Source organism: Hypomesus nipponensis, chromosome 5 (genome assembly GCF_054491055.1).
Source record: "Hypomesus nipponensis isolate SF chromosome 5, ASM5449105v1, whole genome shotgun sequence".
Classification (NCBI taxonomy): Eukaryota; Metazoa; Chordata; class Actinopteri; order Osmeriformes; family Osmeridae; genus Hypomesus; species Hypomesus nipponensis.
This window is the reverse complement of record NC_140365.1, coordinates 12,457,120-12,469,804: the sequence shown is the minus strand read 5'-3', so window position 1 is coordinate 12,469,804 and position 12,685 is coordinate 12,457,120. Positions and strand designations below refer to the sequence as shown.

Sequence of the window (12,685 nt, the reverse complement as noted above, 5' to 3'; positions counted from 1 at the left end):
TAAACTAGTATCGGAGATAGACGCTACCTCGGGCTGGTCTGGATGTAAATTCTGGGGCGTGACAAAGATACAGACCAGAGCCAATAAGAGGGCGATCACCGGTCCTACGTAGGACCGGTAGCTTTGTTGAAAAGCTAGCGTTTTACAGCAAAAAAAAATATTTTTGAGATTTGAATAGGAAAGAGGTGTCAATGGACTTTGATATTCACGGTATGTTCATTTTACCCACCAAACTGTCGTTATTCAACTATGACAAGGTAAAATCGGTTTTGCAGTCAATTGCCCCTTTAAGTTATACTTAAACAAGGGACACAGGGATAAAAAACATTGACTAGATCTATGCTGTACACCAATTCATGCTGTGTAATGCCCTCGTCCAATTATCTCCATCTATGGTGTCACCATCTCATTATTACTTGCAGACCAAGCTGATGTGATGGTGTTTGAGCGACCTCAGACCTTCAAGGATGCCCAAACACAGTGGATGGATCCAGCTGTGGAGGACCATACCTACTCTAAAGGATCCATCGTTAACATGCCCATCACACCTGCCCCTGAGATCTCACTGTCTATTGCAGAGGTTACACTGAAAGGTGATAAGGACTGTCTGCTTTTCACAGGAATACTAGTGTTCAACACTCTTGTCTCCTGTCTACAAGGTTTTGCGCCCCATCCATCAACAATACCAGTTCAAGACCAAGTTTTGTTGACACTTATGAAGCTCAGACAGAACTTTGTTCTGGCTGACTTAGCGAGGCGCTTTAAAATATCAGTCAGTCGGGTCAGTAAAATAGTTACGCATTGGATAGATGTCCTTGCTGAGCACACCAAGGACCTCATTCCATGGCTGCCCCGTGACACAATAAAATCAACAATGCCACAGGTTTTTCAGCAACATTTCCCTGATGTAACTTGTATCATTGACTGCACAGAGAGTGTTCTGCAAAAAGCTCCAAACTTAGACTCACGCTCAGTCTTACAGCCATTACTATGCAAGTAACACTGTGAAGTACCTTGTTGCCATTCCCCCATCAGGGATGGTGATGTTTATTTCAGAGGCTTTTGGTGGAAAGCGTAGTGACAGGTATATTACACAGAACTCAGGGTTTCTTGATTGTTTACGTCCTGGTGATTTGGGACCGTGGGTTCACAATTAGAGATCTTGTTGAGGAGAGAAGGGCAAGGCAAGACATACCTGCGTTTACACGCAAACAAAGCCAACTACATTTACATTTTAGTCATTTAGCAGACGCTCTTATCCAGAGCGACACAGTATGTACAGGGACATTCCCCCTGAGGCCAGTAGGGTGAAGTGCCTTGCCCTTCAGGACACAACGTCATTTTGGCACAGCCAGGAATCGATCTCACAATCTTCAGATTACTAGCCCGATTCCCTCACCGTTCAGCCACCTGACTCCCCCTAACTAACTAATGAAAAAGTTAGTTAGTTACTCAGATGAGACGGATGGCAAATGTACGCATTCATGTGAAACGGGCTATAAAGCGTCTCAAAGTGTACAAGATCCTGTCCCAAACTGTGCCAATAAGCTTAGTTCCTAAAATCGATAAGATACTTCAGATTTGTGCAACTCTTAGAAATCTGAGAGGAGAGCTTATCTCCAGCAAGTAATGTCTTAAGTAATGATTTAGTAAGTAATCTTACACAATCTAATCTGTAATGTTTACATAATCTTACACATCTTGTATATTTCTGAATATATATATTTATTCCTGTTTTTGAATTGTAAAATATACTACAAATGTATTTGAACCATTGTTTTTTGCATCTCACAGAGTGAGACTTGCATTGCCAACTGATATGTGGGTTAATTACAAAACAGTGGGCAGAGATGTAGTTTCTTTCCTCCAAAATCATCAGCCAACCTGGGAAGCATATGTAGAAAATAAAATGTTTCCAGTTGCTCTACTTGTTTGTCAGTGTAATCTTTGTTAAATGGAATGTCCCATTCTAAATGTTCCTTTGGTGTCCAGACAACCAGTTTGCAGCTCTGTAGACCTAGGCACATCATAGCCACTTGTGTCTGAAAGAATATAACATACTGTACATATAATTGGCACCAAATTATGAATATAAACTCAAATTATCTCTTATCTCAGCTAGTATATCTTGCCCTTGAAAACAATCCAGCTTACCTGAAGGTAGTATCCAGCTCTTCCATTTGGACAAATGAGGTACTTTCCATCCTCCAAGATTTTTATGTCACCGTTTGGCTGGGTGAGAAGTTCTTCAAGAGACATCTGACTCTTGAAGGGGCACTTGATCTCGAGAAGTTTTGTCCCATCAAGGATCCCATCAGGACTGGCTGCCAACCAGGGGTGGTCAGGATGCACCACAAGGCCTCTGTTGTGCACAGCATGCCCTCTGCTCTCAAGGAGTGTGATGACCCTCACTTATTTTCAGACCCATATTTTGTGGCTGCGTTCCCAGTGAAGGTGGGGTACACGTGCTCATTGAGGAATCTTTGGGGGTTTGTGGTGTGTCGTTTAGATGCAGTCTCCTCGCATCAAGCCACACCTGTGACCTACTCTGGGTCTTTGTTTCTATTTCCAATGTAGATATATGATTGGGGGATAAAGCAATGTAGGATTGGTAAAAGACTGAACACTTCCTACATGTAAGACGTGTACTATGGTCAGTGTGATTCTCAATCAGTACCGCCGCTAGCCGCCGCTTTCTTAGCATGGTTTTCCAAATTAATTATAAACATTTAAAACTGAAAGCATACAGCCAAGGAGCTCTCCACCTTTATTACTCATTTAAAAACTATTTGATCAATCGAATATTAAAGCATCATAGAATGTACAGTAAAGTAACATCTAGCTGGCGTCAGTTATTTCAAATGCATAGATAATGTTTAAAGGGGCATAACCTGCATAACCGATTTTACCTTGTCATAGTTGAATAACGACAGTTCGGTGGGTAAAATGAACATACCGTGAATATCAAAGTCCATTGACATCTCTTTCCTATTCAAATCTCAAAAAGATAAAAATTGTCTGTAAAAAGCTAGCTTTTAAACAATGCTACCGGTCCTACGTAGGCCCGGTGATCGCCCTCTTTATTGGCTCTGGTCTGTATCTTTGTCATGCCCCAGAATTTACATCCAGACCAGCCCACGGTAGCGTCTATCTCCGATACTAGTTTAGCTGCACGCTGCTTTGTGTAGGCTACTTATAAGGAATTACAAAGAAGAACGTTTTGAATTATAACAAGGATATTGAAAATGGACCACGGTCGTAAATGCTGTGTTCCAGGCTGTACAGGGAAGGTTAACACTCACAGTCTTCCCAAGGAGCCAAACATTCAACAGGCATGGCTGCTGTTGTCTATGAGAAGATCCTGGCTAAGTTTGACACTCAATTATTCATTTGCTCTGAACATTTCACCCAAGACAGTTTTGACAACCTTAGACAATTTCAAGCAGGATTTGCTAGGAAGCTGAACCTGGAAAGAGGTGCTGTTCCGACCGTATGCTCATTGCAACCGCCTATAAGGACAGTATGATGTTGTGCTAACAGTTATTAGCAATGCTAACGTTTCCTGTATAATATAGCATACCAGGTAGAATGCTAAATACGTTTCTACACACATCAAATGACTCTAGCTAGACTAGCTGTAGTCGGCATTAGAAGGGAAGCTTCCGAAAAAATAGCCAGAAAACGGAGAGCAGTCTGGCTTATTGCTAACGCATGTCTAGATAATCTATTTGAAAGAACTGGAGAAAGGCAGGTGCTTGATACAGGATACGGTAGCATTGCTAGTAACTGTTACTAGTAACACCTAGACTGTAGGCATGTAAACAAGTTTAGCTTGCTAGTTAACGCAAGAGCATAGGTAGAATGTGTGATGATTTAGCCTAGTTTATTGGCAATGGGGCTAACGTTGATTTATGTTCCTGACTGTGTTTCATTCAAATAAATAACCTGTGTAATGAAAATCTACAATTCACGATGCATGTTTGTCCAGATCTTTGTCATGTTATTTTACAGCAAGATATCTAGAGCTAGCCTAGCTAGCTAACTGAAGCCGAGTAGAATCTGGATATGGTTTGGTTGCTAAGCTGTAGCCTAACGTTCTACCCACCCAAGTCAATCCAGTTTGCTTCAACAACAGAAGTGGAAACAAGTAATGTTATCATTTCAAATGATATATAGTCAATCTGTTGAAAACAGTGTTGTGTAGACACAATAGATTTATTTGCACGTTTTTATTTCAAGTCTCCAACTTCGGTGTTTCAGCGAGTGCTGCTGTTGGCCGTGTTGCGTTTTTGCTCCCCAGCTTCACTCGTTGAAAACCAACCAATCAGCGCGCAGCTCATCTAAATATTAATGAGCATACCATAAAAGGAGAAAAGCTAGTGTTTTTTCCCGGGAACATTTCAGAGGATCTGTCAGTGGGCATAGAACAGCACCCGGGCCATTTTCAACCCAACCAATGTCACATACCCTATTTGGAAAACTTAAGGAACAGTGTGAAATACCCCCCCAAAACAGTCAATTGCCCCTTTAAGACATGTTTAAGCGAAGAAAATCAAGGATGCCTTTAATACCATGAGTATACTGAATGCTAATGTTGCATGAAAAAATCTTGCGTCAATACCAAATTTAGGCGTTAAACCTACCTGTTTGCGACTTGACAGTCAACGATCATCCTGACGACTCTTCGGCACTTCTTCTCTCTTCTGTGGCTGCTTACCCAGTCCTGTACGATACATATCTGTATTCGTACAGAGATGTTAATACAAAAAAACGATGCATGGCGCAAGGTTTGCCGAAGTTGTGGGTGCTTGTACTTTCAAATTCAGTTTAGTCACATAACGTAACTTCGTTCTGTCCTAACTAGTTAGGTAGCCGGGCAGGAACTCCCTATCGTATCGGCAGATTAGCAGAGATTGAGGAATATAGTAAAACGTTTTTTTACACATGTCAACGTGTATGTCTACAGTATTAAACAGTTTTATATTTTGTAAACAAGTTGTATTTTGATCGATGTTGCAACTACGTAAACCCAAGTCTGCACACTTGGCCATGACAACTACAACAGTGACTTTAGAGAACTACATTCTACATTAATCTGTTTGAAACGCCCCCGAGCGTGGTGAACTGTGGGAAGGCAAGCGATGGCAAGCGATTTGCGTCGCTGCAGTGGACACGCACTGTTAGACATCAGAAATCACTAATATTCGTAAGTTATAGAGAGGAGACAGGCCTATTTACAGACGCTATAGAATACATTCATTGACAGAGCCAGAGATACAGATTGCCAGAGCTAGATAGACAGATAGATACAGATATGAAATTGTACACAAGCACACAGCCTACATATTTCTCTAGTTTTACCAGCCTTAAAATGTGGCAATCCCTTTCCCGGTTGCAAAAGCATGTTCCAAAACCTTAACCGCTAGCTTACATTATCGTATAATAATGTATTCATTTAGCATCTACTTCCACTAAAACGGGGTGAGCGGATGCAATCTCACTTAGTCAGAGTGAGAGACTGCACTCTTACCACGAAGCCATACTCAGTTAAGCACTTTGTGTAATTAATGTTATAAGAAACTAAAAATAAATGTTATAAACGTAAAGTAGCAAATACTTTACGTGGTTTATAATACAACAAGATATATTATAACATATTTTTGACACTTGGAAATCGAAACATTTGTCACACAAACTTTATTTATCAAGTTGTCAATGACGATTGTGAGACTGACGTCTTGAAGACTTGACGTCACTTGATTCCTTCCTTCGCTCGATACAGTCGCCATACCATAAACTGACCAGCAGATGTCCCTATGGAGAAGATGTATCGAACGCTTCGAAAAAGCGATACTTTTTTGAGACAATTGTGTCAAATAGCTCGTTGCTTCGGAAAGCTTTGTTTCCCCCATCACTACTATTAACTAGCAGCAAAGAGAAGAAATATAAATTCTTTGCTAGCAACAGCAGCGATGTGATTAGCCTCCACCGGAAGTACTCCGCCGGAAGTATCTCCCACAGACGTTTACCAGAGAATGTCTGTTTATCAATCCACATTTTTTTCTGTTCTTGTGTTCTTGCGAACTCGTTTGACGTCATCTTTCATTGCCCAAGTACGGTTCCAATCCAAAGAACACAAGTCACCAAGAACGCCAAAAATACCCTGAAATGTTCTTGATCCACCCCTTTTATCGAGGATTCATCGGATGGTGACTTGACCAGCGAGAACACTTCTGATTCCTCCGGAAGTCATTGCAAGATGTCAAGCGAGGCGGACAAACCTCACAACTGTAATTTTTTACTTTTCATATTTCAGCTAAACGGTGCTTGTAAATCAGCATCTGAATTAAAATGTGACGAGAAATAGGCAGTGTAGTCGCTAAAAATGTTCTTATTTTATTGATGAAATGGCTTATTTGTAAATTTGCTCTGACTTTTCGATAACCTAGCTAGCAGTGCAGTGCAGACACTAGTTAACATTAGGTACTGTAAGTTAGCAAGGGCTACAGAAAACGTAAAATTACAGGTAGAGGGACCATTTTTTAGCTTTGTTATCTCGTTTGTGTAGTTAGTCGGTGTTATCATAATGCTGCGAGTCCTGGAAAACTCTAACCATCTCAATTCATTCTCCGTCCTTGCGTCCTTGCAAGACCATTCTCGCAAGGACGCTTGCAAGAACGTTCTTCAAAAGAATGTACTTGCGTTCTCAGTGTTCTGCGGATTGTGATGAAGAAAGTGTTTTGTCCGTCTCTTCATAAACGGAGTGACTAAGTTCAGTTGAGTTCTGGATTTTAATAAGTATTTATCAATCTGCAGATTGGGAGAGAAAACCAGACCTCTGACAATACATGACAACACAACATCAGGCTTAGGTCTCAATCAAGTCTCTCTCCGCTCTGAAGGCCGGAGGACCATCTTTTATAGGGCACAAGAATGTAAACATACATAGTGACAGTCAGGCAGTAATGACGTTACAACAGTCTCAGAGAAAGAGATTCACAGCTCCCAACATGACCACTCAAACTACAGAGTTCATAGTTGGAGCCCTCCTTGTAGTCATGACAAGGACCATTAGGCAGTACTTTCTCCTGATCTCAAACATCTATTAACCCTGACACATAGACACAATCTACTCTTATTAATAGCAAGCTTACATGAGAACATACTAACTAGTATCCAATGACTAGTTCTCTTGATTAGTGAATAATGTAAGCACACAGGAAATCTAAATTTCTTCCACAGTCCCCCCTTTTGACGTTTAACGTCAACACAACAATAATTCGTCAACTGTTTACCTGGGGCCTGCTGGGGGGTATTCGTCGTAGCTCGCTAAGCAGTTTAGCGAGCTAATTTTCAGGCTAAGATAAAACACGCCCCTATTTTTGGTTCGTGGAAGCAAGTTTAGATAAATCACCATAGTAACATATCAATTAGCACTAACCTGCTCGAGAGCAGGTTAGGTAAGTGTAGCTGGATGAGCTTGCCACACCCCCGGAAAATAATTGGCAGCTCCCTTTTTGAGAGACCCAGCTGACCAAGGAGATATAGTTCGATTAACTTTCCATACCAATATAGTTCTTCACAATCGCCAAGATCCTTTATTTCACACGGATGAGTTATTGTTTGAGCTATATCGATTCAGCCGACAAGGACTCATTTATTTGCAAGACCTTCTCGGGCCGTACATTGCAAATATCACACGCCGCAGCAAGCTATGCTTTATGAGCTTATGCTGCTGTATGTGAATATGTAACGCTATGTTCTAAGAAATGTCTTATCTGTTGTGCCTGTGCTTTTTATGTTTCACTGTGGGAGAGTGGGAAACGTCATATCGATTCCTTTTTATGTCTTGACGTGAAGAAATGGACAATAAAGCTACTTGAAACTTTTACTGTGCTTCAGACTCTCTGCATAGCCTTGAGGTTTTTCGCGTCAGGTAGGCTACATTTGTATACAGTATAGGCGATGCAGAAAACATTGGCAAAGCCACAGCATGCGTTGCTGTAAGAAAAGTGTACTTGGCGCTTAACCAGCTGATGAATCAATTCATCATATTCCTGGCGATGCCCCAGTCAATGAAATCAAAGAGGGATTTACACATAGGCCTACATGCATATACACATACATAGGGTGATATCAGGTAAAATGGGCCATTTAAGGTTTGGGGGTCCCAGCCCTGACAAGTAACAGGGGATTTGATTGCTTTATGGTTGCTATGGTGGGCGGGCCAATAATTCAAACAAGACTGCACCAGAAAGCTGCATGGTAAGTAGCCTGGCATACCAAATCTAATTAAACTATTATAAGGATGATAAATCTTTTTTTTTTTTTTTTTACATGCACATAAAAAAACTATGAATATCTGTCTTGATGGCATCAATCACAAATAATGTTGTTAGTTTGGTATATGAACATATTTTTTGAAAACGTTATGTTTTTCTTGGTGGTCCAATTTACCTTAACCCACTGAGGTAAAATGGGCAACATGGTTTCAGATAAAATGGGCCATCATCTGTGTCACTCACAAACACACATACACGTGTTGGAGTGTGTGTGAGGGTGTGTGTGTGTGTCACACCATGACCCCCCCAACAGTAATAATGGTAGTAGATATTTTATGTACAGTGAGTATGGCGAAGGAGAAGGAAGCGAGAGGAGAGGAGAAAGGGAGAAGGAAAGAGAGACAAAAAAGAGAGAGGAGCAAGGACCAGAGAGGAAAGGATACAAAGATGAAACAGGGATGGAAAGGAAGACCAAACAATTACAATCTGTGGAAAGAGGAGAGGATGAAGGGGGCCTTAGATTAATACATGGAGGGAGAGAAGAAAAGAATTACAGTGAGTGTGCACCTCTTATCAAGAGCATGGGGTGTGCCGCAATCAACACTGCAAAGACGCATCAGTGGAAAGGTGACTGGCAGTGAACATGTGTCAGGGCAGAAGCCCTACCTTCCACAGGAAGCAGAAAGGGAGCTTGCTGCCACCCTCAACACATTGGCGCAGAGGGGGTTTCCCTTCACAAAACGTGATGTCCGGCAAGTGGCCTTTGATTTTGCAGCCAAGAACAACATTTCTGGTTTCTCCAAGACAGCAGGGAGGGCCGGATATTATTGGTTTAAGAACTTTCTAAAGCACAACCCAGAGCTTTGGATGTGCAAGCCAGAGGTCCTGTCTGCAGCACGGGCTGCTGGACTCAACAAAGAGGTGGTTAGCCAGTGGTTTAACCAGTATGAGAGCCTTTTGGTCAAGCTGGGTATTGAGGGCACACCGTCACATATATATGAAACTGTGACGAGTCTTGGCTTCAGGATCATTTAAAAAAAAGTATGGCACATATGAATATGTTTGTTTAATGCAGTTTAAATGTTTTGTGGCTGTATAAGCAACTGTGTTTTAAAAGTAAATTTGATGATAAATTACAATTTCCCTTTGCAGTTTCACTGGCCCATTTTACCTGAACAGCTGGTCCATTTTACCTGAAAATGCTTGTGCCAAAAAAGTTGGCACAGCTGATGTTTCAAGAACTGTAGGGCCTAAATAATTTTATTACATCATAAAAAAAAAGAAGATCAAAAACAGTCATTAGTAATCATAAAAATACATGCAAAAGGCATATATGGTATTGTATTATTGTCCCAAACGATTTACCAAAAAGTGGCCCATTTTACCTGATATCACCCTAGTACATGCGCTTTCAGTAGGCCTACATATATCCTCATAAGTGTCTATGAATTCGTATCAATTATACTCTTTGTTTTAATACTTATTCTGAAAAAGTTGATATCATAATTTTCGCTAGCAAGATCTCATTCGATGATTAATTTCCATTAAGCCTACTGCCAGCAGGCACATTTAAAGAAATGTGATCTGATTGATCGGGGTAATAAGGCACTAAAGATGAGCCATTTTACCAAAATACGCATTTAGTTTATCGGCAATTTTTTTGCCAAGATGCCTGTCTTGCTCTGGCAGCGGTGGCGGTGTTTGACTTAGCCATGATAATATGCTTATGCGTCTTCGTAGAGACTCGTTATAATAGTTTGCTCAGATGGCGAGAATATCACCGCTCTCTCTTTCGTCTTTTCCGCCATCATACCGTTAGAAAATCACGGTTTTGGTGATCGACCTTTCCTGCCTTTTGAAGTGTGGCATGCTCGTGCACTTGCCCTGATAAGTTTAGCCTGATTAAAATTAACCACATGATTTGGATGCGGATCAGCCGTCAACGAACCGATATTTGTGGTTCTCAGTTAGCTCGCTAAAGTTAACGGGCTAAAGGGACAATGGATTAGCTTAGCTTCAACTCTTACGACGAACGGGCCCCTGTAGTGCCTTACATTTCACTCTTCCTCCTGTTGAGGCCTAGCAGGCTCTGGTCTGCTAAGACCAGGCTCCCAACGGAACGTCACAATAAAAGGTTCTTAAATTGTTTACGTTACCAGCATCGCAGAGGGACAGCAGGCGCACCAAGCATAAAGCAGTCCATGAATGGGGTTTTGGAAAAGGATCACCTTACCATTTTGTTTTGTGCACCACGGGTTCTGCTTTATACTGGTGCCGCCGTGGGTCTCTCCTGGATCTGGTTCTGCAATCCTGCTACACAATCTACTCTTATTAATAGCAAGCTTACATGAGAACATACTAACTAGTATCCAAGGACTAGTTCTCTTGATTAGTGAATAATGTAAGCACACAGGAAATCTAAATTTCTTCCACAATTGATAAACAGCCAATGTCTAATATAGAGAGAACTGCCACTCTCGGGAAACTTCCGGGTTCTGAACTGGTTGAAGTTTCATGTGAGGGCGCTAACGAGCGAGTGCAGAATGAATGGAGGTCTATGGAGCGGTATCCCTCAAAATCCACTTTTCTCAGGATATACATTTTTGTCTAGTAATTTGAATTCCGAATTCGAAAGGGGAGGCAAAAAAAATACACACTGCTGGCTGTTAGATTGTTTTAAAGTCGCCTTTCTGTTCTAAAAAGCTTTTGAAAATGTCATGACGTCATACACATCGTACGACCAGAGCTACTGCTTTACGGCAAGCTCTGCTCACTTACTTTTTTCTCTCAGGGCATCGACAACACAGCTGACAGGTTAGGCTCTCCATGTCAATACACATGCTAGAAAGAGTTTTGGTTTGCTAATGTTGTTGCTAATGTTGCTAATGCTCTGACATTCTGATTCCGCTTCGGATGCCATCAAGCGGGAGCTCTGGTCGTATCAGTCCTTCACTAACCAATCAGCATTCATTAGCAAAATGCTAGCGTGTTATGGGCAACAACGACTCACCCTGTAAGAAATCAAAAGGACATAAGTACTCGTTCATTCAACTTTCGACCCATAATCCATGTTGAACATGCAAAAACTACAATCAAATCGGAGATTTATCAACGACAATCAGGCGAAAGAGACAAATGTAGCCGTTTAGCTCCATAGACTCCCATTCAACATGCACTCGCTCGCGATCACCCCCAGTGGAACTCTGGTGGAACTGCATCCAAATTTGGTACAATGGGGCTTATTAGGGAGTGGCAAGGCTCTCCTTAAACAGGCTCTGCGTTTACCCAGCAACCACCCAAGGAAACTTGTGGATACTGTACTGTAGAGTTAAGGTTACCAGAAAGTTATGTTGAAATACTGAAAATACATACATCAAAGTTTAGAGTCTCACAAATAGGGATGGGTATCAAGAACCGGTTCTGTAAGGACCCGGTTCCAAATTTCTCAAAACCCGAATATCAATAAGGTCCAAGCTTATCAATACCGCTATCGAGACCAAGTAATATAATGTAACGTTGACTTATGTCTTGAGAAATAAGTAATGTTATTTAAATCAAATCGCTGGTGCACAAACATACAACGTTTGACTAATAAAATGACTAAATTCAATTGAATGGCCTGCCAACCGCCTTTAAACTAAACAAAGAAGAATATTGTTGCCTCACGCGCTACCTTGCTTCATTTATCATTTTGTTGCTAGCTACGATGGCAGAACGCACGAAACGGTCAAAGGCTTGGCTACATTTTATTAAAGCCAAAGATAAAGACGAAGCAAAGTGCAATATATGTTCTAAAGTAGTTTCTTGTTAAGGGGGGGAAACAACTGCGATGAAAAAGCACCTCAACGTTGTGCATCAGATAAAGATAAAAAGCAGTACTACGACTGTCTCCGAGTCGCAACGGTGCACTCTCCAGCTGCCTTTGAAGGACAATCCTCTGGTGAGCGCACCACAACTTCATAGCGAGTCTCCGTCGTTGACAATAATAAGCCAATTCAGGGCTCAACAGTGCAACTATTTCACTCGCATATGCCCCTAAAATTTGATGTCTGCGCGAACTGCAAAAATTATTTACGAGCACAGTGTGTGAGTATAGACAAGCCTCCACCCCTCACTGTTAATCATTCAAAACATAGCCACCGCGAGCATGTCTCTGTGAGATGCTTAAACATTCTGTTAAACAAAAACAGAGACAGAAGAAAATAGGGATAAGATAAGAAAGGTTTGGGTTTGGTTAGCTGGTCATTTAGCTATATCATGTGCCTTTTGTTGAAACGTGTTCAACTTTTCATAAAGTCGATGAGCTTGACAATGTCACTTCGTCAACCAACCAATCACAGTCTAGTTACTCATCCAGGTTGTGGACAAATTAAGATATAGCCAGAGTCAGGATCCATTGTGCC

The 12,685-nt window shown here is 41.4% G+C and overlaps 1 protein-coding gene across 1 annotated transcript in view; it reads right to left on the bottom strand.

Annotated features, from left to right (window-relative positions):
* smfn (small fragment nuclease) overlaps positions 1–5,033 on the bottom strand; it is a 31,913-nt gene extending 26,880 nt beyond the window's left edge. The window contains exon 1 of the mRNA XM_084698123.1: positions 4,644–5,033. The gene's annotated coding sequence lies outside the window, so the exon portion shown is untranslated. The remainder of the gene's footprint in view (positions 1–4,643) is intronic.
* Positions 5,034–12,685: the final 7,652 nt, after the last annotated feature.